This window comes from Hylobates moloch, unplaced genomic scaffold (assembly GCF_009828535.3).
Source record: "Hylobates moloch isolate HMO894 unplaced genomic scaffold, HMol_V3 SCAFFOLD_13, whole genome shotgun sequence".
Taxonomy (NCBI): Eukaryota; Metazoa; Chordata; class Mammalia; order Primates; family Hylobatidae; genus Hylobates; species Hylobates moloch.
Window position 1 is genome coordinate 83,191,597 of NW_026652288.1, and position 23,565 is coordinate 83,215,161.

At 35.7% G+C, this 23,565-nt stretch overlaps 1 protein-coding gene across 9 annotated transcripts in view; it reads left to right on the forward strand.

The window, feature by feature from the left end:
• NLGN1 (neuroligin 1) overlaps positions 1 to 23,565 on the forward strand; it is a 910,345-nt gene that overhangs the window by 173,911 nt on the left and 712,869 nt on the right. Inside the window, exon 1 of one of the 9 annotated variants that reach the window (XM_032174011.2) lies at positions 14,811 to 15,402. The exons of the other annotated variants lie outside the window; for them this stretch is intronic. The gene's annotated coding sequence lies outside the window, so the exon portion shown is untranslated. Of the gene's footprint in view, positions 1 to 14,810; positions 15,403 to 23,565 lie in introns of those variants that run through there. 9 annotated transcript variants of the gene reach the window in all.

Here is a 23,565-nt window from a genome sequence, read left to right on the forward strand (position 1 = left end):
CATTTCTTTGGAATGTAGACATTACCCCACATTGATGCTTTCTCTAAGAAATTACTTAGCAGATAGCATTCATTCATTCATGCATTTCTTCTTTTAACAAATTCTGATTGTGATACTTAATAGATTCAAAATACTGGGGAGCAAAGGTAGGAATGTAGATAAAACTCTTTCTCCCAAAGAACAATTAATACAAGCAAGTATGGTAAAAGATAAGGATAAGCATAGTTTGAGTAGGCTTAACCCCAACCTAGCTTGAGGGTGGGGGCCAGAAGGGGTCAAGAGTGGCAGTGAGGAGTGAGGTAGGATAGATTGTATCTCTGAAGGGTTAATAGAGGCAGTGCTGACTAAAGTAAGAATTGATGGATCTATGGAAATTAGAAAGGTGGATTGATTAGGAAAGAGGGCATCCAAAAGGAAAGGCTTTCAAACAGAGAGAAAATCATGTGCAAAGGTGAAATGTTTCAGAAAGAGCAAGGTGGATTTGAAAAACCACAAGTAGCGCAGCATGCTTAGAGAGGCAGTGTGTGGAAAGAGAGATTGCTGGTCAGGAAAGGAAGTGGCCAGCTTGGAGGTGGTAGCTGAAGCTCTTCACAACCATGTGATCTGGGAGACACTATAACATGGCATTTCATTAGGAATCCAGAGACCTGAAATCTTTAACTGGGTGAGCTTAACCAAATAACTTTAATTTCTGAGGCCTCTGCTTCCTTCTTTGAAAAGGAGCATGTGGTTTTTAACTAGCACTCCAGGAAGCCCTGTCTCCAATGGATGCTAGGTGGGGATAGGAACTTGGTGGCCAGAGCTCTTTGTCCCTTGCCTCTTTCACTTATACTATATCAGTTTTGTTTTCGCCTGAATTATTTGCTTACAAATTGAAGTGAATTTATTTATTTAAGAGAGAGTCTTACTCTGTCACCCTGGCTGGAGTGCAGTGGCGTGATCTCAGCTCACTGCAGCCTCCACCTTCCAGGTTCAAGCAATTCTCGTGACTCAGCCTCCCGAGTAGCTGGGATTACAGGTATACGCCACCAAGCTCAGCTATTTTTTTTGTATTTTAGTAGAGATGGGGTTTCACCATGTTAGTCAGGCTGGTCTCGAACTCCTGAACTCGTGATCCACCCGTCTCAGCCTCCCAAAGTGCTGGGATTACAGGCCTGAGCCACCATGCCTGGCCTATTTATTTTTTATTTTTGGAAAACTGACCTCCACAAAAAATTATGTTGAAAGCCACAAGACTAAGTTATCTGAGGTCTTTCTGTACCCCACACCATTTAAGGTAAAATAGCAGTGTTTACTATTAGAAAGAACAGTAGACTTGGAGTTCAAAGGTTGCATTTTTATGGTTGGCAGACCTCTGTGTGGCCATAGGGAGCCAATTTTTCTTAGCTGATTTTTTCTAATTATAAAAGAGGAACAAATATTATTTGCTCTTCTTGTCTTGATTTTTTTCCAAAACTGAAATAAGATCAGATATGTTGAAGTGCTTAGTGAATAGTAAGGTATTTTAAAAATGACTGTTATTCTTAAGGAAAATATTACCCATGCTGAAAGCTGTCTCTAGGTATGAGTATCTAATATATAAAAGATGCCCTTGGCATGATGTATCTGGTTATTTAATGGAGGTGTCACACTTCTTATGTTGCATTTCTCTTGGCTCAAGTTCCCCTACCTAAAAGTGAGATAAAAATCTTTGTCCTGGACAATTTTCTCCATAGCTTTCTAGATTTATCAGAATGAGTTTTATTAAAAGAAAAATAAATATTAATGATCATTTTAAACTTCATTGGAAAGTGATGGTAACCTTATATCCCAGGATGCTTCGTTGAGTTATTCACTGTGCTTAAGAGCATGCATTAGGCTGGGATATTATGAATCTTCTTTTCATAGTAGTTTCATAACAAAGCTCAGGAGAAGTAGGTTTAGATGTTTGCTTTTTGTTGTTGGTGGTGGTGATCTTTTAATGGAGCATTTCAAATCCAGCAGCCCTTTCTCCTATTAATAATACTGCCCATTCTCAAAAGCAAAACTTAGGTATGTGTTAGGTTAAAAGAAAGCTTTACGCAGTGTGAACAGGGTAAAAAATTAAGGTTGAAGGAAATAGATAACTCTTTCTACAAATATTACAGCCACTTCCACATTGCAGATGAGGAAAAAGAATAATTTTTCCCTCTAAGAAGTTATTACTCAGAGGGAATAATATAGTTAAATATCACCCAGGTTTTTCTGAGTGCAAATCCTGTGCACATCTCCACATGCTATCAGGATCCAATTTAAGGAGGACTTTGTTATCATTCTACAGTCTAAAATGCGTCTCTGGATCCCTGTTCTTAACCCAGGCTGCATGTAGTGATAATTTGAAAGTGTGACCTAGCCCCAGCTCCAGAGATTATGATTTAATTGGTCTTGAAGGAAGGGACCATTGATATTTTTACTCCCCTCCCAAGGGATCCAAGGGATTCTAATGTGCAACCATAGTGAGAACCACTAATGCTGGTAAAAATTAAGCAGATAAATGATTTGTTCAGATTCGTAGTATAAAAAAATATTATTTTGGTGTCAGTGTGAAAAATAGATTGGATGAAAGTTAGATGAGGAGGGCAGAGGTCAGTGAGGCTGGCACAGCCATGCAGCCATGAACCAATCTGAGTCCATGCCAAGAATTTCCAATATTGCTTGCCATTTCTGGATGAAGAATCTTGTTGTTACCAAATCCTCTGCGATCTATTTCCCTGACCTTAGTTGACCCTTCTGCTTTCATATTTACTGGTCATTCTGTCCTGGTGCTTCTAGTTACACCTTTCTCTGGTTGTCGTAGTTATGATTTCGAGCCAGTGCCCTTTCCCAGATAAAGAGGGAAACCAAATATGTTGCTGTGAATGCAGTTTTGAATGGGGCATCCTGGGTATTTTCTCTCATCTGATCAGTCCTTTCCGGAGGATTTTGCTTACAGTTCCCAATTTGCAGTCTCACCAGAGCCCTCCTCTTGTCTTCCCTTGCCTTAATACATAGTTCAGCTTCACCCAGGGAGGAATCACTGTATCTCACTACAAGGGGACACCTTCATCCTCTGAGTAGTAACTTCTCCTGCGGAGAACTAAAGCTACCCCAAGTCCCGGTGTTATTTCTGCCTCTCAAGAAGTACTTGGAGCATCCCATCACTACAAGGTGATGCTCTCTTTTTTAGAAGAGCCCCTCAACTTTCCATTCCATTTATTTTAGCTCCCGAACCCTGAAACTATTTCTTCAGTACCCATTCTCTTCAACTCTGAGTTACCACCCTTCACAATGAACAGGAAGTACAGGAGGCTTGGATTTAAACTTGGATGTAATCTCAGTTTAATCCGTTAGTAGCAGCAAGTCACTTAGTGTTACTAGGTTTCAGTTTTCTGACTTGTAAAAGTAGGAAAAATTATGTGTACCCTTCAAACTTGAAAAAAACCTATAAGCCTAAGAACTGAGTACAATATTGGTACAGAGGATACATTCAACAAATGAGAGTTGATATTACTTTTGCTATTATGATTATTAAGTTTGCATGCCTTCAAGTCAGCTGAGAGAGCAAATACATAGTTAAAAATGTTAGTCTTTGTAATGACTAAATGCGGATACATGTATCTTCATATGTATATTATATATATTAAGCATATGCATTTAATTCTGTATATTTAATATATAATCATTTATAATATAATTGTGTATATTATATGTATATTGAAACAAGGGAAATGGAGTGGGGGAGAGGAAAATGGATAATGAGCATAGGAAGAAGGCAGGCTTTCCTGATCTTATTATTTTTATGCTATTATTATTATTGTTTTTGTCCATTATATTTGCTTCCTGGTCTAGTTCTTAGTGAATATGGGAAGAGGAAGGATAGAGAAAAAATTTTTGATTGTGTCAGGATTAAGAGTCAAAAAGGATGAAAAGGCTGGGCGCGGTAGCTCACTCCTGTAATCCCAGCACTTAGGGAGGCTGAGGTGGGCGGATCACGAGGTCAGGAGATCAAGACCATCCTGGCTAACACGGTGAAACCCCGTCTCTACTAAAAATACAAAAAGTTAGCTGGGTATGGTAGTGGGCGCCTGTAGTGCATGTAGTCCCAGCTACTCTGGAGGCTGAGGCAGGAGAATGGCGTGAACCCGGGAGGGGGAGCTTGCAGTGAGCCGAGATCGCGCCACTGCACTCCAGCCTGGGAGACAAAGCGAGACTCCACCCCCCCCCAAAAAAAAAAAAAAAAAAGAAAGAAAATACATTGCCATTTTATCATGAAAGTTCATTTAAAATGTATGCAGTCATAATTAGGATTGATGCTAAATTGCAGTTTAATTACCAATTTGTTTTAAATTTAGATTAATTTTGAAATTTTTATTAAATGTGCTCTTTTTATAAGGTAAAGTTCTTTTTAAGTCAATTAAATGCTGTCAATAGAAATACCTTTTGATAACTAAAAATGTAGTTGATTAATTCAACAGAAATATTTGTGTAGCAGGGAGTAACCCAAATATAAGATCTTGACTTCTCTATTTCAATTGAGGACACAGAGAAAATAGATGTTAAACTTTGACTAAATTGAATTAAAATTCAATTTAAAATTTAATATTTAAATAATTTAAATTCATTATTAGTAAATAATTTTTAAGGCATCATTGAAAATACTAATTCCAAAACAGTTGATGGTTTTAAATAATTTATTTAAAGTCTGTAATGTAAGGCAAGCTCCTTACTAAAGTGTCTCATTCCTATTTACCATGAAACTAACATACTTAATGGACAAGCCCAATTACAAAACAAATTCCTTTAGGAATTTTATGCCTCAAAAAAGGAATAGAGAAGATAACATGAGAGAACATATATTGAATACTACAGTAGAATGATTGTTCAACTTTTAAATTTTTTATTCAACTACACCATCATTTAGCCCATATGTCACAGTTTTGTGACTTTTGTATGGGTGACTTTTGTAAAAGCCCTTGGATACAGTTAAGATAAACAATGCAAATGACACGTTTGATCTGCCACTCCAATAATTATTAGGATCTCACTCTGTCACCTAGGCCAGAGTGCAGTGGCACAATCATGGCTCACTACAGCCTCCAACTCCTGGGCTTGAGTGATCCTCACGCCTTAGTCTCTCAAGTTGCTAGAACCACAGTCTCATGCCACCATGCCGGGCTATTTTTTAAAAAATTTGTGTAGAGACATAAATTTGTATGTTGCCAAAGCTGGTCTCAAATTCCTGACTTCAAAGGCCTTGGCCTCCCAAGGCCCTACGATTTCAGGTGTGAGCCACTGCACGCAGCTCCAGTAATTCAAAAAAAAAAAAAAATTATGGTGACGTTACACTTAGCAAACACACATGAGCATCAGTTTTAGAATTTCAGTTAATGTCAAGATTGGTAAACTTCAGTTTATGGAATCTTGTTTGAAAACCAGGACAGTTAATTTTCATGGCACTTTTTCATGGTGACTTAAAAATAATAGATACTAGTTCCAAGAACACTTCTTCACATACTTTTGGTGTTCTAAATTAGGTAGCAGATTTGGACCTGAAATCTTAAAACAAATTTGAGTTACCTTCAGGCTTTCTTATTTCCTCGCCATCATATTCTTTCCCAGTTCAAACACCATTCTTCCCTGTGAAGCAATTGGAGCTGAGATTTAATAGTTTTGCTTTTCTCTTGGTCATTTGTTCATATTATTATGTATTTGGCCCCAAGCAATGTTATTCTGATCCCATCCTTGGCTATCATTTTCTTCTAAAAATACCAGATAAATTTCTTTCTATTATTGCTGGCATTTTTACAAATGTCAGTCAACTCAGTATCTTTAGGTAATCATACTCTTCTTTCACGTTGTTTTTAAGTTTGGTTTCTTTTCAGATCTTTCTTTTTAAATATAATTCTCAAATACAAAATTTTCAGAAACTTGCCTGTAAAACCATCCTGATAATTTGTAGAAGCCTTTGTGATTCTTTATCTAGATTGTGACAGAGCTTTAGAATGATATGGAATAATATATACAATTTTCTTTTTAACTTGTTTCTTATAATCTAAAGCTGCACTGTCCTTTATGGTAGTCGCTAGCCATATGTGGCTGTTGAGCTATTGAAAAGGAATTATTCCAAGTTGAGGTGTGCTCTAAATATGATATACACATTGGATTTTGAATATATTTATATGAAAACAAATTTCTCAATAATAGTTTTTCATATTGATTATATGTTGAAGTGATAATATTTTGACATATTGGGCTAAATATAATACAGTATTAAATTTAATGTAACTTGATTCTTCATTTTTTAATGTGGATGCTAGGAAATTTAAAATTTCCTATGTGGTTCACATTACGTTTCTATGGGCAGCATTGATTATTTCCATAATATTTTTAATATTTTTAATTTAATATTTTTAATTAAGTGTGTTAGTTTTCTATTGTAGCTATAAGAAATTCCCACAAATTTAGTGGCTAAAAACAACACAGATTTATTATCTTACAGTTTAGGATGTCAGAAATCTAAAATGATTGGCAAAGGCTGTGTTATTTTTGGAAGTTCTAGAAAAACATCCATTTTCTTGCCTAGAGACCACGTGTTTTCCCTGGCTTGTAGCTCCTTCTTTCGTCTTCTAAGCTAAGAGTGTTGCATCTTCAAATCTTTCTGACTCTCTCTTTCTCTCTCGTCTCTGTTTCTGTTATCACATCTCTTACTCTGATTCTGACCCCTGACCCCTCTGCCTTCCTCTAATAAAAACCTTTGTGATTACTTGGTACCCATCTAGATAACCCAGAATAATCTCTCCATCTCAAGATCCTCAATTTAATCACATTTGCAAAGTCTCTTTTGCCATATAAAGTGGCATATGCACAGATTCCAGGAATTAAGACATCTATGGGGGTGGTGGTGGTGGAGGGTATTATTCCAATTACCACATTAACTATATGTAATGATGTTCTTTCTTGATGTGTTAATTTCAATTTTTAAATTTTGGTTGTGGTCCAATATTTTAAGATCAATGAAACTGTAATACCAAAAAACAATCATAGGAAACATCAAGTCAGGTGTGGCATGGCACAATGGCTTCTCATCTGGGCGATGCTGCTGACCTCAATGTGATCTTAGTTAAGTCACTTATCTTCTTGGGCTTTTTCTGTTTAGCGAAAGGAGTCAGTGAGTCTATGAAGGAATTTTAAAACTGCAGTTCTTTGGGCCACTGTTCAAATATACTCTAGTTGTTTTAATGATTAGTTTGAGCCCTTGTATGATGAATTTCAGCTATAAGATATACCTTATAGCTTCACCAGACTTATGAATGATGAGGATGTGAATTGTGAGTTGGTTTAATGTATTACACATAAGCCAAGAATTATATTCTCATTCCATCATATAATGAGTATACGTTCTGTTAACACATAAACCATCTATCCTCATAGTCTATCTATTTTGTGATGTAACAAATCATGCTTTGAACTATTTTGACATTATCTTTTCTGCTTAATTTATGTAAACAACTATGTCTGAAATATTACCATGTCCTACTTTCCTTCTCTCCCTTCCTCCTAGTACAATTTATAAATAAAGAGTCAAAATTTAATTTTTTTTTTTTTGTAACAAATCTACCATTTGTTAGCTTGTTTATCACTAAGCAAGGTTTGGGAAGCTTTTATAGAAGAGGACACAAGAAAAGGCTGACAGTCATGAATTTTGTGATGGTTGGAAGGTTGAACAATTTCTTATGCATTGAATGTAACATAGTTTTGTCATTCTGTTTAATTAAATCATTCTGCTTGTTTCTAGGTCATCAGAAATAATTTTATTCACATACAAGCAAAAGCAAACTCTAAAACCAAACACAAATGATCTTAGAAAAATATATCATTTTTGAAAAACTTGTGACATATTTTCTCAGTTTCTTGTAAGTAATCAAAGATTAACTAAAGAGACAGATTAATGTGTAGATAGATAGGTGATAGATAGATAGATAGATAGATAGATAGATAGATAGATAGATAGATAGATGGAGACAGAGAGACAAGAAGACAGAAATAACCATTCCTTTAGAAGATGTCATTTTAGGCCGGGTGCGGTCGCTCGGGCCTGTAATCCCAGCACTTTGGGAGGCCGAGGCAGGTGGATCACGAGGTCAGGAGATCAAGACCATCCTGGCTAACATTGTGAAACCCTGCCTCTGCTAAAAATACAAAAAATTAGCTGGGTGTGGTGGCAGGCGCCTGTAGTCCCAGCTACTTGGGAGGCTGAGGCAGGAGAATGGCGTGAACCTGGGAGGTAGAGTTTGCAGTGAGCCAAGATCGCGCCACTGCACTCCAGCCTGGGTGACAGAGCAAGACTCCGTCTCAAAAAAAAAAAAAAAAAAAAAGAAGAAGAAGAAGATGTCATTTTAAGGGTTCCTTTATTTAATATTTTGGAAATCATGGAACTAAATATTTTGGGACAGGTAGAAGATGCTCATTAAGTTGCTAATTGAACAATAATGAAAATTCAGGCTAGTGTTTACTTTTAATTATGTAATTAGCATAAAATCCTATCCAAAAAAAGAGTACCCAACTCTTGTCTGTGAAGTCAATGAGATGTCAGTGCCACTGGGATATAACTAAAATTTTCTCTTTCCATCTTGAACTATAGAACATTAATTTTCATGTGGTTTCCCATCCTATTAGGTCAAATTTTATAGTATATTCTGCTAATATTGGAAACATAGACTCAAATAAACTAATATTTTACAGTAAGCATTAATAGATGATATTTAATAAGGTGGTTTCCTGATTGTATTTTTTCAGTACTTAAGAAATATCTAAGATAATTTTATACAATTTAACTCATTCTAAACTACATTGCAATGTCAAAATCAATCATAGTAGTATGGAATTAAAAGCCACCAAAACATGAAGAGAACCTGCTCTGAGGTTATTAGAGGGTCACCATAAATACTGCCTCACAAATGCATATTCAAAAATGAAGAAAATATTCTGCAAAATAATGCATTATGCTGTTATTAGCTAAAACCTGTGAAATTGGAAATTGCTATATTTTTCAATTTCACCAATTAAATAAATGTATAAATTATAGATGTAAAAAAGACCTCTTTCTAAAAGAAAGCAGAATCTTAATTATTAGCATAATGGCACCATTATTTGAAAGTTTTTAACAAGTCAGAATTATTCAAGTTTGTTTTGAAAATCTGGATTTATTTCTGATTTAAACCCTTTTAAGAGTCCCTCTGTAAATGTCTTTTAGCATCTCTAACCACCATTGATGAAAAAGCCCCATTTCAAAAGTGGCAGTCTCATGCTAAAATATCTAGTCTTGGATAGTCACAGTGGCTATGCCTGTAATCCCAGCACAGCCAAGGTGGGCAGATTGCTTGAGCTCAGGAGTTCAAGGCTAGCCTGGACAACACAGTGAAACCTTGTCTCTAGAAAAAAATACAAAAATTAGCCTGATGTGATGGCATGATGCCTGTATTCCCAGCTACTCAGGAGGCTGACATGGGAAGATCACCTGAGCCTGGGGAGTTTGAGGCCACAGTGAGCCATGATCGTGCCTCTGCACTCCAGCCTGGGCAAGCCAGTAAGACCAGATAAATAAATAAACAAACAAAATATCTAGTCTTGATCATCACTTCCTTAGTTTCCATTACCAATCTCTAGTCCATGAAATATAAAGATACATCTGGTATATTTAGCATCCAGGCAGGTATGTTCTCCCAATACGTATCTGAAATATAGTCAGTACCGGCCGGGCGCGGTGGCTCACGCTTGTAATCCCAGCACTTTGGGAGGCCGAGGCGGGCGGATCACGAGGTCAGGAGATCGAGACCACGGTGAAACCCCGTCTCTACTAAAAAAATACAAAAAATTAGCCGGGCGCGGTGGCGGGCGCCTGTAGTCCCAGCTACTCGGAGAGGCTGAGGCAGGAGAATGGCGTGAACCCGGGAGGCGGAGCTTGCAGTGAGCCGAGATTGCGCCACTGCACTCCAGCCTGGGTGACAGAGCGAGACTCCGTCTCAAAAAAAAAAAAAAAAAAAAGAAATATAGTCAGTACCAGTCAAGCATTTTAAGTAGTCTTTTCTAATTAAGCAGGATTGTGGGAGTAGATTCTTCCCCGTAGAAAGAACCTCTTTGTAAACAATCACCTTTGCAGTAGTTAGAACTTACAATGTTGCAACACTTTTTATTTTTGTTTCTTTCATAATTCCCAATTGCCATTCATTTAGATTCAAGTCGTGAGCACTTAATATGAGGTTACATCAGGGGAGTTATGAAGATAGTAGAGGTTTTTTTTTTCTCCCTACTTGCTTTACAATTCTGTTTTATTTTATTTCCAGCTTCAGAATTTTTAAAATTATTTTTTAAAAATTGTGGGTATATAGTAGGTATATATGTTTATGGGGTAGATGAAATATTTAGTTTATTTCTTCTTTTTCAGACACTGAGCTGCAATCTTTCACAACATCCTAAAATGTTTATCACAAGCCAGAACTGAATTGATTTGACCTGGTCATCAAAAAAAAAAAAAAAAAAAAACTCCATCTTTTCCCAAAATAACTCTTTTGTATTAAAAGCAACAATGAAATACTTGCTCATCTATTTGTTATGAAAACCATGCTACTTCCTCACATGATCTATTTGGTATTAATCAATCCATCATTTTCTATTTGGTATAGAAACCAAAATAAGATATGTAATTCTAAAATGTTTTTTATCAGAGCTGAAATTTTAATAACACCGTTAAATTGGAATGCCCTATAGTGCTCGGGTTTGCCAATCTTGGTCTTTTATTTCCATTATTATTATTCATACTAATTTTTACTTCCCTCCTTATTGATTTCATTTTCTGAAGAAATTAACAAGCCCATCTAATGAAGAGATTCTCTTCATTAGCGAGTTTATTCTCTTCATATAGCAACTAGTTTTATTGTTTGATCTATTAAGTCAGTCATTTACTAATAATTTGTATCATGAGGGATACAAATATTAAGTATGTTTCTATCCTCTCTGTCAGTAAATCACCAGGGAGGTAAGTGAATTTGATTCACATTTTTATCCTCAAACACCTTTCCTCTATCCCTCCTTCTCCTTTCACTTCTCCTCCTTTTACTCCTCTTTCTTCATTGACTACCTTACTCTGTCAACCCATTTTACACTTAACCATACTGAAAAATGAACCTTCAGTTCTATATTAATATCTAATACTTGTTCAGTATGGATGCTGAGGTATTAATTGATAATAGTAATAGCCATTTGCACTCAACAAATAAATCAATAGGAAACTAAGGATTTGTGGTCGTTGGCTGTTTTAAAGTCAACTCTCCTATGATATACTTTGGATTGTGCCCAGTATACAGGAGGTATTCAATAAGTGGTTGCTGAAAGAATGTCAACCTCTCCAAATTTCAGAAATATAATGGTACATCTGCTTCTTCTCCCTTTTCTTTCTATTATCAAAGGAAATTAAATTGGCATATCACTATTTCCTCATCACAAATCTGTTTTGGTTATTTCCAGGAAATCTATTCAGAATTGTTGAAAATTGATTGTTTGACAATTAACTCAAGCATTTTTCCTGAGTCCAGGGTGCATTGAATAGTATTAACTGCTCAATTGAGTTATAAAAAATGCCTTTTCTCATATTTGGTATCTCTTTTGCATGGATTATGAAATCTAATGCCTAGTGATTGTGAAATGAGATTTCCAGTCCTCATATTTCATATCAACAAAGTCTTCTTATTTGAATTCACATACATATTTTAAATACTCTGGGTGAGTTTTCTTTCATGTTGTAATTTTGGCTTATGGCTACTCTGGCTCTGGTAGTTTATAGTTAACTGGTCAGACTGAACATAATCAGTTGATTGACTGTTTCACAATTTCAGAGGCCCTGTTACTATTTGTGAGATCAAAGGAAAATACAAGAAAGAGCTAGTTGAGGATTACATATATATTTTTTTCAATTTCAACCATATTTTCCCATTTAGGTGGTAATTTTTGCTTCCTAGCTAGAATTTCTAATATCAGTTATAGAAATAAATAAGCACCATTCCATTTACACTTCTTAGAAATATTCAGTAGTACAGTTTTTTTTAAAAAATCTCCATATAAAAAGCACGTTATGAAATATTGATATTTCATTTTTTCACAGACTTTTTTAATTAGAAAATTTTATAATATGTTAAAGATTCACAGAAATGTAGTGTAAATCTTCAATTTTAATAAAATATTTAAAGCATATAAACAATTTATATAGTAATATTGTAAACACCCGTGTACTCTAGATTCAGGCTGAGAAATAGAGCGCAATAGATACAGTTGAAGCTTCTGGTGATGCTTTTCCAATTTCATTTACTTGGCACCCTCCCCACAGTAACCTCTACCCTGAATATCATGTTTGTCATTATCATACATGTCGATATATTTTGCTCTATATAGGTATGTGATCAAATATAATAGATGTAATTATTTTGCATGTTTTTGAATTTTATGTACAAATATCATCATCCTATAAGCATCTTTCCACAACATCCTTTGTTGTTGTTGCTCCACATTATATTTTTTGAGATTCATTTTTATCAACTCAAGGAGCTAAGGTAACATTCATTTTTCTTGTTACCGTTTCTACTATTGCAGTATATGAATGTTCTATAAATATTTTGTCTAGCTATTTATCTAAAGGTGTTTAGATTATTTCTGTCTCCTACTGTTTTTTTCTCTTTCAAATAGTTCTGGAATGAGTAGTTCTAGGAGTGGAAAAACTGGATTATAGGACATAAAAATGTTCAACTGTTGCTAAACTGCTCTCTGAACTTGTACTATCATATACTCTCCATAATTTCTTCACATTTTCATCAATATTAAGTTTTGCTGGACTTGTAAATTTCTGCCAATTTCATGACTGGGAAACAAAAATCTCATTATTTTGAATTGCATTTCTCTAATAACTAGGGGGATTGAGGACCTTTTTCAGATGCTTATTGGACATTGAGAATTTTTTCTGACAATCAACTATTCACTTCCTTAACCCATTCTTTCCTATTATATTTTTTATCTTTTATAAGACCCTTTATGTACTTTGGATAATAATCCTTCTTTGATTATATGCTTTGCAAATATCTTTTATGAGTGTACATTTTGAAGTATATAGTTGTTTTATTTTAATATATCAAATTTAATATTATTTCTTTATGGACTTTGACTTTTTTATGTTGTTTAGTAAACCCTTCTGTTCTCATCTACCCAAAATCATAAAGCTGTTTCCCTCTAAATGTTGTAAAATTTTGCTCAGCATCTTTAGGTCTTTAACCCACCTTAACATACATACATGTGAAGTTGCAGTCTTGTATTATTATTTCATATGGCTAATTCAGTGTTTGAATATGTCATCTTCCCTCAGTGCTTTCTAATGTCACCAGTTATTTATCAAGTTTCCACAAATCCATGAATATTTTTCTGGACTTTCTATTCTGTTCCATTGGACTAGTTTCTAGCCCAGAACCAAATCTGCATTGCCTCAGTTACTGTTATTTTATGTTAAGCCTTAATAGTTCATATGGGAACTTCCTGAACCTTGTTCTTCAGATTGTATTGATAATTTCTTACCCTTTGCCCTTGCAAACACATTTTAGAATTAACTTTTCAGCTTCCACAAAAAATTGTAGTAGATTTTATTAATAATTACATTAGTTCTATAGATTAATTTACCATATTGATTCTCCCATCCAGGAACATGTATGTATATTTGTTGATTTATATGGGTTTACCCCTTAGTGTTAATAGATAAATTAGCTGTGGGCCAAAAAGTGATGGCCCAAAGTCACATAGCCAATTAATAGCAACACCAGTGGTAGAAGAAAGGTCTTTTGACTCCTTAACACCTTGTACACTAAAAAGGCTTAATTATTTAGTCAGTTAAGAGAGAATATCTTGGAGTCCTTGCAGCTACAGAACCCCTCGCCATGAAAGAGAATTCAACTTCTCTAGTTTACTAGGCCCAGTTTGTGTTTCAAGCCCTCAAAGTGTGATTAGAGCGCTTGGGAAAACAAAGTCCTGAAATTCCTTGCATCGACTCTTTCTCTGGAGCCTGTCGGAAATGCTAGGGGTAATCTTGAGGTCATTGAATTTCAGAGCAACATTGAGGCCTGTGTAATGACTCTTAGGTCTTGCTCTGTGACCACAGGCTTACAGGAGCTATCACTTGCTTTGCTGAATGAACACTAAAAGTCCCAAATGAGTAAGAGATTGTCTAAGAATACACACACACACACAATCATATTCCTTTGAAGGAAATAAAATTTTAAATGTTTTTCTAAAAGCGGCATATCTTAGGAAGAGTGAGGTTTCTTCTAGATCGATAGTTATTAAAGAAACAAATACAATTGCTTTGAAATCACCGAGTTACCTCAAATTGGCATTTTAGCTACTAACTGCCGTTGGGGAAATTTTTGTAGACAAAAAAAATAGAATCCAGAGGAGACAGAAGCACAGAAGATTTAGTCTTTAAACATAAAACAAAGAAACATCAGATGCTGTATTCAAGTAGTCATATACTATTCATGTTAATTGCAGTTCAGCCTTCTTTAACTACTACAGTAGCCAGTTATCTAAAGGGGCAGAAAAAAAAAAAGGTGAGGAGAGGGGATGGGAAAAAAAGTGAGATCCCTGCAATATCGCCTCGAGCCACTAGGGGTATCTTTGTACCATTTTTCATCCTGCACCGATTTGGAGTAGAAACCTATATTAGGGTAAAACCAGGGTCTTCGGCCTTTTTTTTTTTTTTTTTTTTTTTTTTGCGAGGAGTGCACCCAGAATCCAAAAAAGATTTTTTAAAAAAGAAAGAAAGAAAGAAAGAAACCAGAGTTTTTTTTCAGTCACCCGAACAGGGCTATGAAATTGTTCTTCTGGACATCAGCACCGGGAATTCATTTTTGAGGTCAATTTCCAATCGAGATAAATCTATTGGATTAGTAGGATTATCTGATTGCAGCCGAAAGAATTAACGTTGTTTGATCATTTGTATTTCTTGCCTGATGGTCGGATTTACATGGAGGTGGCTTTGGGTCCCCAGGATTTTGGATCGTGGTTGCATCTGGAGAGAAAAAAGGATCAATCGACACGTTTTGGAAGTGTCCGTGGGTGAATAAAAAAGGAGGGGGGGTGCAAAACTGGGGTTGCGGATGCTTAAAGCAAAAAAAGAGAAAAGGAAGCGCCTTGAATCCTGAAACAAGAATTACCGGGTGCTCGAGATTTCAAAAAAGCGTCTAGAAACTGGTAAATACTTGGACCATTTCAGCTTGAATTTGACGGCGAAGTGTTGTAGAAACCATCTCCTTGAATCATTGCAAAGGGACCGGGGAAAGATGAGGGGGCTCCCTCTGTGGATTTATCTTGCTGAGGGTAAGTTTGTGGCTCTTTTATTGGGAGGGGGCTGCCAGGGTTTTGTGCCACTGCGCGGAAGGTGATGCGGACGCGGTGCCTGTGAAATGGAGAGAGAAAGGGGAATGTAAAACCACCTCGCGCATCCCCGGGGGGATCGCTAGGGAGCTACCTAGATCGAGCTAAAAACCGTATTTTTGTGGCGTCGGTGGGGGAGCCAAGCAGCTCTCCAAGCTCTCAACTTTGCATTGAAAATCTCTCAGTTGGGAGATGCTTCCCAGATCCAGTGCTTTCTCCTAGCAATACTTTAAGGAGAGGAGGCAGCGGTGCCTTGGAAAACCTGCACGTAGAGTGGAAAAGCCCAAATAGAAATCGCTGGTGCTTCGCCGCCGTTTCGGCGGCTGTCGTGGCTTCTAGGGGGATGTTTTGCAGGGGGAATTGGCTGTTTTCATGTTGTCTCCTCCCTCACCCCTCTCTTCCTACCCCTTCCCGCTTCCCGCTTCCCGCTTTTCTCAACCGGCCACTAAAGGGTTACAGGGTCACTGCACCGGATAGAGACAGTAGAAGTGGGTGGCTGGCCACACATGTTGTCTTGTAATTCACTTGCACGACTTTCCATAATACAAGTCCGAGGTAACTTTCTTCGAGTTGGAGCAGCCCAGGAAGATGTTGCAGGCTTTTTGCCGAGGGCCCGGGCTAGCGAGTGCGCCAGGCAGACGGCTGCATTTCTGATGCATCCCTGCCCTGCCTGCCTCGCCACTTACTGGCTTTTCTTTCCGACTGAGCGGTGCGCGCGCGTTCCCAGACATTTTCTTGCAGCTGAATTCAGGGATTTTTTTCTTTTTTTAAGAATTTTATAGCTCCCAAGAAAAACTCATCTTTATTTGCAGAAGGAAATCAATTTCAGCAGCTATAATTAATCACTCAAATCAGTGAATATGAATTGACTCAGGCAACTAAAAGTTGCTTTGGAACCCAGAAAAGCATATTATTCTGAAGTAATTTTGGAGTCCACGTAGCTTCAGAACAATTGCATACAAAGAACTGATTTATTTGAGGGATGTATATAAATGTGTTCAGTAGGTTAACGAATCTGAGACTTCAACATGACAACTTTAGTTGGCTTTTTTTTTTTAAAGCCAATTCGTTAAATTTTAAACTTGTAGACATTCAAATGCTTTGGAATAAAATGGAGATAGATAAAAGATAAAACATACGTTTTGTATGTTCTATAGAAGAAAAGTGTTACCTTTTTTCAAGGATTTCTGGTTTACAGATTATGAAGTGTATGCAGATACCTTTGTGGTTTTACCACTGAAGTCTGTTGTGTGTGAACTCATCAAAAGGCAACTCTTCAATGTCATCTGAAGCACACACATTCTCTAGTACTTTTTTTCAGGAATTCCAGATACATGCGACATTCTGACTGTTAAAAGATTAGTCTAACCAAACTTTCTTCCTGGATTTGTGTACACACAAATGTGTGTTTCTGAAATCTAATTTTGAAGCATGCATGTGAGATTTGTTTTTTAAAGATGAAATAGCAAAATATAAAACTTTTGTCTCCCAGGAATTCTAAAGTGGAAAAGGTAGATATTTCATATTTCAGTAGACATTGTGTAAGCTTATTTAGAGATCATAGAAATAACAATAAATAGTTTCTACAAACCCAATTGTTAGTTTTAAGGCGATATCTGAGAAGCTAGGTTAGTCTCTTTTTACTCTGCTATAAGTCACGTGGTTCATGTGCAGGCTGAAAGTAGAAGAATGGATGTTCTGTGTATTGGCACAGTCTAGCCACTGATCCTAGCCACACTGTCTAATAGTATTTAAAATATTTTCAAAGTTTAAACGGATTTTAAAAAGACAGCCAGCAAATATCATTAAGTGGTCATAGCAAATAAGTAATGAAGGTGAGTGGTAGGTGGGTTGGAATTTCTCTTTTTAAGCTAATAGAGAATATGGCTGTTGATATAAAAATAGATGGATAATTTGAAACATGAAAAAGAAGGTCCTTTTGAAATTGATTTGCATATTCCAAAACCATTAAATCAGTAGTCATTTCATGTGCCATAGTGTTAAAATGGAAGACTTAACTGAACGTGCCTTTGTAGTGCCTGGAAAATATATTTCTGTCAGAATAAACAATACTTTCTACTCCCCTATTATATTCTCTTTCGTCAGTTAAAATGAAAAGGGAGAAAGTGATCTACTCTTTGTTATAATCTACTTGGAGGGGCTGTATCCTTTGTTTCTACAAGCAGTATGTACACAAAACTTTGGTAAACATTGTAGGTAGTAAATCCACTTTGGAAAGCCAGTAACAATGGAAATAAGTATGTACAAAACTACACACCAAAAATTTTTAAAAAGCTGTGGCCAGTAAATGAAGAGCAAGGTACCCAGTTAGATAAATGCTCTCCCTAATAGAGTGGATGGTTCCAAGAACTATTGAAAAACCTGAGGAATTCACTTAGAAAATTAATTCCATTTAGCTCTATCTTACCCAATACATGTTTTTGGTCCTAATTATTAAAAAGAACATGGTAGCCTTGATGAGTTGTGAATTTTCTATCAGAGTAACACAAAATGTGGTAGTTTGGGGTAAAGAGATGGAAGCCGTCAATTAGCCCTGGAAATCTGCAAGCACAGTTTCTGACATAAGTGACAAGAAATAACATTGGATTCCCCTAAGCTTATCACTATGGAAAAACTGATGTTGCATTCACTGGAGTTTTGCTTAACAGCTGCACCTGTCCCTCAAAAACCTTTTATGTGTTGCAACTGGCCTAACATTCAGGAAAAGCTAACACATTTGCTATAGATTATTTCTATGATTTTGAGATGATTAACTACATTAAATGTTGTTTTACATTAAAAAGAAGTTAGCAACACACTCTTAATTGGAAGCAAAGTGATAAGGGCAATTATTTTTAAATGACTTGTTGAAATTTAACACATGACACTTCCAAGTGCAAATCTTGCATCTCTTTTGCTTTATTGAGAAATAAAAAAGAACAAAAACCAACTTTCAATTAATTTAAAATTCAAGTTTTTGACATATTGAATTTGCCAAGCATTGAAAAATATCAAATTTGTGAACACTCATGATGAGTCTAAGGTTTTTATTGCTTTTTAAGAGATAATTTAAAACATCATGAGGTAGCTAACCGTATAATCCTGTGGGATAGCAACATTCTGTTTCTAAGAAAATGATTTCTAAGAAAAATGATTCCTTAATAGTAACACATTTGCTGGTCACTTTTGTTCTATAATGAAATAATGTTGATAATATCAAATATTACTATGTTGGTATAAAATGATCTGAATAATCTCTGCCTTCAAGAGTCATCCCCCAAACAAAGTAAAATCAAACAAACAAGAATCCCCACAGCCATTTGGTAGCTAACCTGTGTGACAGAGAATGACTGTGAACTCAAAGCTTAAGTGAAGTCAGGGAAAACTAGTGAATCATTCCAGGCATTTGAAATTACTAGACATTAAACTTTTGGGGGATTTTTATATGAATTCTTTTTATAACAGTCAGTATAATCTCTTCTTTGCCTATTTCCGTTGCATGTAAGAGAAATTCTAGTCAATGGCAAAACGCTTTACTGCTGCCATTACTGCAGACTTTATAGATCAGAGATGTGTCAGCATGTTAGCTTTAGCAGTAATGCCTCTTTTGTGTGAAACCTTATGGGCCTTGCAGGCACTCTCTCATCCTGACACTTATAAAACGTTCAAGTCACCATATTTATTATTTAATTTTCTTCCTATATGTAGCAACACAGCACTTCAATATATGAACGTGTAGTCAAAAAAATGACAGGCAATTGTGGATGGGACTAATGAGTTTTAATAATACACATATAAGGGACTGCTAAAGGAAGTTTAATTAAGAAAAACAAGTTGAGCATGAAATTCATTTTGGAACAAATGCAAGTTAAGTTACTACTACAGATGTAAATTCAAAAACCACAGTGATATATCACAGGAAATTAAGTTCCAGCCTGAGACTAGACCTAACTAATGCAGTTGACATCTTAGGACTTAGCTTTAAGTGGACAAACTTTGATTTGACTTATGAAATAGAAGAATATGTACTTTTTTCACTTTCTCCTGGTTTGTATAGAAATTTTAGTTTAGTATTTTCACTGCGTATCCAGCCACACTTTATGTACATAGTATTAGTTCACTTGTGACAGGCCACACAGTAACTTTTTCTTTTTCTGTAGCCTACTTTTCTAATGCTACATATGCCTACAATTAGAGCTACCTGCTGAGGCCCATGCTATCTCTTTGGAGGTGCTGTAGATGGTGCTTCATTAATAGAACTGCATAGTCATCAACTTTCCTCTACCTATAATTCTGTTTATGTTTTGCATAATTTAGAAAATAAATAGACTAATGTGTTTGCTTGCTTACTTTATTTATTTATTTGATGGTGGCAGTGCGTGTGGAGGAAAAGCAGAAGTTGGGGAAGAGATTGAATATTGGGCAAATATTTTCTTAGAATATTATTTTCTTATATTTTGCCTGTATTGAAATAACACAGGCACTTTCTATAAAGGGTAAATAGTCAGGCAATGATATGAGGGTCTTATTGTATACATATGGTTTTCAACAAATGCCTATTGGGAAACATCCAGTTGATATACTATTTTTTATAACAATGTTTGTCATCAGTTTTTTGTAACCATAATGATTCTTTTTTCTTCCCTGACACACCCAATGAATGGTGGCTCTACAGGAGAAGAAAAGAGGTTACTTGTAATGTTTGAAAATGAATTGAAAATTGTCATTGCTTTTTAAAAAATAGTCACAATGAGTACTCTCATATTGTCATATGGAATACTTTCTATGCTTGGAAGATCAACAAGTTCAAACATGTAATCAAGTAATATTGATTTGATAAAATCCAAGTTGAGATTATCATTAGTATAAGTTTTTTTCCATATGACAACCACCACTTCTATGACAGAACTGACCAGAAAAAGTGATTACAGCATAGAACGTTGTGAGTATTGTGAATGGTTGTCACAATATTCACACCTTGAAAATAAAACTTGAGCAATTTAATAGTTAACTATAGAGCTAAAAGGAATAAAAGTTCACTTCAGCAACCATTATGTTTCAAGTCAGTGCGTCTGTCATTTCTAATTTAAATCTGTATTACTTACTGTCCAACACTTTACACACAAGTGACAGTGTTATCTATTCTTTTTCTTATGGGTAGAAAAAGTCACCAGTTTCATTACCTGGTAACTGTGCCAAGTGTTCTAATACATATGTTACTATAAGATTGATGCCAAAAGTCCCTGTTATTTTACGCCATGGTCTTTAATAACAACATCTAAGAAGGAAAGCGGTTTTTGTTTTGAAGGAATACTGTACTAGTAGTCTATATAACCTCCACCATAGTATGGGATTTTTGTCTGGTTTGTTTGGAGCTGAGTGTATTTCTCTTCTTCACGTAGAACAGTACCTGGTACATAACTGGAGATCAATAAACGTTTATTGAATGAATGAATGAAAATCGACTTGTGTTCTAGCCTTGGATGTTAGTAACTAAACATGTAACCTCTTTATGTAATGAATACCTGGGATCTTCATTTTTGCTTTTTAAAAAATGTATAATCAGTAGTTATTTGAATTGACAAATAATTTTAAATATGGTACAAAATTCCAAAGGGAGGAAGGATTCTATTCAAAAATTGAATATTAATTAGAGACAAATAGTAATTGAAGCTTTTTAGTGATTTCATATGGAGTTTATATACTTTACTTTGATAAATTATTTGATCAAGACTTATAAGTGTAGTAGGATTATTTATATTGTTATAATTTACTGAAGGTACATTAGAGCTATTTTCTTCAATGAAGAAAATGTGATATCTCAGGGAACGTTGGAATTACTAAAAGTTATTTCAAACAGGTAGAGCATGAACAATAAGACAATAAGATTTAAAATATAACTGTTTGGGATTTTCGTCATTACTTAAGATCTTTTTCCATTTTGTAAAACTTTATAATCCCATTCTCCCTATTATAAAATTTGAATTTAAATGGTGACTTTATTTGGCAACCTATATTCCATGTGTATATTAAATTCTTGTTAATATTCTATTCATTAATATATTGATATCCTATTTGTGTTACACAAATGGCCCGTGAACAGGGCATTATTTTGAATTTTGTTATTGTTATTTGTACTAATGCAACTTTTATATGAAGGGAGAAAATGATGTAGATATATAAAGAAGATTGCTAGTGTGATATTCTTTCTCCTTTGGATCACTGGTTGAGCTCTAAGCCAGGTCAGGAGTGACAGGAAACCATTATTGCTGTTTGGTGCCTTATGTGAAAGGCATTGGTGGTCTTAGTCCTGTTCCTAGTAGACAGCTACTCCTTAAACAATAGTCACTATAGTGTTTGCCAATTCCAGCAAAAGCCTGGGACTGAATGGACACAAAGGTTTACCTACCCTCTCTCTGCTGATCATCCTCCAAGGGGTCAAGATTGACACACCCTGGCCCAGGGCCATACTCAAACTTAGCACTGCCTCTGCCAAAGTCATGGCTATTCTCTGGTAACAAGGGATTTTTTTAACTGGACTTTAATTAAGCAGGGAACCAGGAATGGTAGTTTTCCACTCTTCCCAGGCATCAGCAACTCACTACAAACAAAAATAAGCTTAAAGAATGAGTTGAGAATGTAGCAGTCTTCTTAGGTTATGCTAGCTTCTCTACAAAGATACTAGCAGGCGTAATTAAGTTGCTTCTGGAAGCAATGACTTGTGACCCAAAAGTGGCCCCTTCCAGACAAAAGCATCAACTTAATATCAAGGGAAGTAATCAGCTCTACCAGGCTGTCTCTTCTGAGGTCTTGAGTGATTATTCATTTTCTTCTGTGGGATCACAGGGTCATCAATTGGTTTTAAAAATGTATCCTGTGGTATTTTACATATACATTAAAACTGTTGCCCATGACTTTTGAATAACATTCTGTCTCATTGATTTTTGCCCCTCTTGCCCCCTTCACCTTCCTGTTCATTCGGAAGTCAGGCTTCCGAAGTAGATTCTAGATTTAACAATTAATATTTGGAGATTATACCTGAAAATAGTTTCAGAATAAATAGAAAGTAAAGCTTATATAGTTAATGTTAAATTTTTTTCAGCCCTCCTTCTCTTCAGAATAACAAAATAAAGAAGAAGCTATCTAATATTTAGCCATTAGTTGTAATGATGGTTATAGCAGAAATACTCAGTTTTGTAATGCAGAAGACAATGCTGTCACCTTAATCTTTTTCTCTTTTTGTTGTCAGAAAAGCTATTATGGCATCTTAGAATCTTATTGTATTTTATTTTTTGCCACACAATAATGGAATTAGCTGCCAGTCTGTATGGATATCTATGCACACTCCTACATGATGAGAAATTTCCATTGTACTGTAATTTGTTTCCACCTCTTCTATGTTTCATCCCCGCTGGCTGCAAGTTTAATTAAGCTAATGCCTTCACAGAGGTCAAGCATCACAGATGGATAAATAAAATCTGAGGGTTGTGTTAATTGATGAAAAATAGTATAATGAATTAGTGGGTCATTCATTCAAGAAATATTTTCTGAGGACTTACAATGTAATGCATTGTTCTGGGGATGGTTGTTAAAAACCAACAATTCAAAAGACACAACCTCTACTCTCAAAGTGTAAGGGTAATCTGATCATGTCATTTGTATGATTATAATGATTCTCATCATACTTTGGATAAGATCTCACACCCCTAAAATGGCCAGCAAATTGAGTTGTCACATCCTTTCTCCTCTCCAGTCTGATGGGCTACCCTTCTCTCAGTTCACAGTGATTTCTTTGGAAAGCCCCAATCTCCACAGCATTTGGGTTTCCTGTTACTTCTGGCACATTCTATACCCTGGTTTTCAATTGCCAGCTCCTACTCAATCTCAGACCCCAGTTTCCAGATTAATTCTTCAGGAAGATCATCATTCCCACTCCGTATTCTTAAATCTCCCCTCAAAATACCCTGCATTATCCTTCTTGGTATAGTATTTATTACTAGATAGCTCTCTGTGTAATTGACTTACTTAAAGTCTATCTTCCCCCATTGAACTTCAGTCTTTTTAAAACAATTATTTTCGATTCAAGGGTACATGTGCAGATTTGTT